Source organism: Bubalus bubalis, chromosome 16 (genome assembly GCF_019923935.1).
Source record: "Bubalus bubalis isolate 160015118507 breed Murrah chromosome 16, NDDB_SH_1, whole genome shotgun sequence".
NCBI lineage: Eukaryota > Metazoa > Chordata > Mammalia > Artiodactyla > Bovidae > Bubalus > Bubalus bubalis.
This window is the reverse complement of record NC_059172.1, coordinates 38,369,438-38,372,530: the sequence shown is the minus strand read 5'-3', so window position 1 is coordinate 38,372,530 and position 3,093 is coordinate 38,369,438.

Below are 3,093 nucleotides of genomic sequence, written 5' to 3'. Positions count from 1 at the left end.
GCTCCTGGACTGACACAGTTTCAAAGCTGGGCTCAGCTGAGGTTGTTGACTGGAACACCTACCCATGGCCTTGGCATGTGGTTTAGACTTCTTTTTGCATGATGGCAGGATTTTTAGTGGGAGCATCATCCAGGGACCAAACATTACAGGAGGCACAGGTGGATGCTGGATGTGTTTTCCTGGCCAGGACTTCTGTCACAGTCTATTAGCTGTAAGTGAATCACTAAGGCCAGCTCAGATTCAAGGTGGTAGGCAGTAATTAGATTCAACTTCTCAATGGGGAATTTCCTGGTTACATTGCAAAAGAGTCTGAGGGATGGAGATGTTGCAGTCATCTTTGTAATATGTCATACCCAGTGAGAAGCTTGATAGGGAATAAAAGGGACAGAAAAATGCTTTACATTCTTATCTTGAGCTTAGTATTACAAGGACAAAATACTGAATCACTACTACATAATTTGGAATAATATAAAAATACAAATTTGAAAGTGTCCCTAAAGTTATGAATATAGTAACCAGTCAAGCAGATATATTTGATAAAACTTCTAAGTCAAAGAAATGGATATATAGGGAGATCCTCCCTGATAGCTCAGTTGGTATAGAATCTGCCTGCCATGCAGGAGATCATGGTTTGATTCCTGGGTCAGGAAGATCCACTGGAGAAGGGATAGGCTACCCACTCCAGTATTCTTGGGCTACCCTTGTGGTTCAGATGGTAAAGAATCCCCCTGCAATGCAGGAGACCTGTGTTCGATCCCTGAGTTGGGAAGATCCCCCAGGAAGGGAAAGGCTACCTTCTCCAGTATTCTGACCTGGAGAATTCCATGGATTGTAGAGTCCATGGGGTTGCCAGAGTTGGACACGACTGAACGATTTTCACTCATGAAATGGATCAATTCAGCAAAAGTCAGAAGTAAAAAAAAAAAAAAAAGAGAAAACATAATGAAAATAAACGATGACCAAGGCAACCACAAATATGGAATTATGATAAATGTGGCTAGGTTGAATCTCCCTACTTAAATAGTAAGTCTCTCAGAATAGGTTAAGTAATATAGATGCAGCTAATGCTGTGTTGAAAAGACAGGCCCAAATTAAAATATCAACTGGATATGAAAATAAATGCATGAGAAAAGATAAATAGGCAATTAAAAATAAAATAGTGTGACAGTATTAAATTTATATAAAGCAAAACAAATGAAATGCACATGACAAAGAGGAATAGTTCATGAAGATTAAATAGAAGGCACACCTTTTTGTATTTATGGTGCAGAGTGCAGAGAGCATAATTAACTGCTCTGATCTTTCTGTTGTGTCAGAAATTTTGCTGAGACTCTAGGTTGCATATTGGATTTTCATGTATTTTTAAAAGAGTTGAGACACATCACCACAGCAGTTGTTGGCAAAGGTCTGCAATCTGGGCTGCTACACATAGACTCACATTGTGTAGAATTGCTTTCAGTCTGAATCAGTGGCCACTGTCCAACAAGAGTGAAGTAGGAATTCCTTTTGGAGGAAGTTTGTAGCCTTTGTTCTTGGGTAAGTTTCTAGGCGTAACTCTTAGGATGGCCTGTCTCAAATGGTGGACTGACTGCCTGCAGGTCTGCTGTGCTGCCCAGCAGCTACTTCCCTGGTGGGGTGAGCTCACGGTTTCTGATGTTGTTTTGGGCCCAGTGCTGTCTTCCAAGAGGCTGTTTTCCAAGGTGGACTCACACGCATACTTCCTGAGGTCTTTTTCCAGACTGTGGTCTCGGGTATTTTCTTTGATACAAATGAGTCAGCAGACCGTGTTATGCCTCTCTGAATCACTGCATCATGGATAAAGTCTTTATTAAGAATCTAGCAGAGGAAATGGCAACCCATTCTAGTATTCTTTCTGGGAAAATCTCATGGACAGAGGAGCCTGGTGGGCTATGGTCCATGGGGTTGCAAAGAGTTGGACACAACTGAGTGAGTACACACATGCATCTTGTACAGAGTTCTGTACTAAACTCAGAGAACATACAAAATGATCAAGGATCAGAGTTGAATGCAAAAGTATGCATTTTTGTTAGATGTTCAAAAAATAAAATTAGATTTAAATAATTGGTTATTTGGAGCTACTTTTCTAAGGCATTTCTGGGGCCATTGTCTTCTTTTCCTAGAAAGAATATTTTGCTACGCAATTCGACCATTTTTTTTCCATGTGTGTATCATATCTCAAAGCACGTTTTTTTTTTTATTATCTCTTGATTGTCTGATTGTCACAGCATGCTGTGATTTCTAGCATTTTTTTCCTGGTAAGAGACAAAGGCAGATTATAACCCAGGTTTATTGAGAGCTAAAACTTCTGATTATTATGACTTTTAAGTTAAAGAACTGAAGGATTGTGAGGTTTCATAAGTTGCTCAAAATCATGCAGAAATTCTGGAACCCAGCAAAACTAAGAGGGAGAACAGTGTGAAGGTTATGCAATCAAACTTCCAATCTCTTGAATCCCAGCTATCACGCTTGAAAACTACTGGAAGAGGCAAAAAAATGGAAGTAAAACAAAATTTAATATTTGTTATCTGTTCAGTTCAGTTCAGTCACTCAGTTGTGTCTGACTCTTTGCGACCCCATGAATCGCAGCATGCCAGGCCTCCCTGTCCATCACCAACTCCTGGTGTTCACTCAGACTCATGTCTATCGAGTCAGTGATGCCATCCAGCCATCTCATCCTCTGTCGTCCCCATCTCCTCCTGCCCCCAATCCCTCCCAGCATCAGAGCCTTTTCCAATGAGTCAACTCTTTGCACGAGGTGGCCAAAGTATTCAGCTTTAGCATCATTCCTTCCAAAGAAATCCCAGGGCAGATCTCCTTCAGAATGGACTGGTTGGATCTCCTTGTAGTCCAAGGGACTCTCAAGAGTCTTCTCCAACACCACAGTTCAAAAGCATCAATTCTTTGGGGCTCAGCTTTCTTCACAGTCCAACTCTCACATACATACATGACCACTAGATAACAGATAATTGGTTATTGCTGATAATTGCTAAACTGTCTTTCAAAGAGGTTTTTCTACCCCTTTGTTACAGTATGGGATTTTATATTTTTGACATACACTGAAATGTTGCTTCA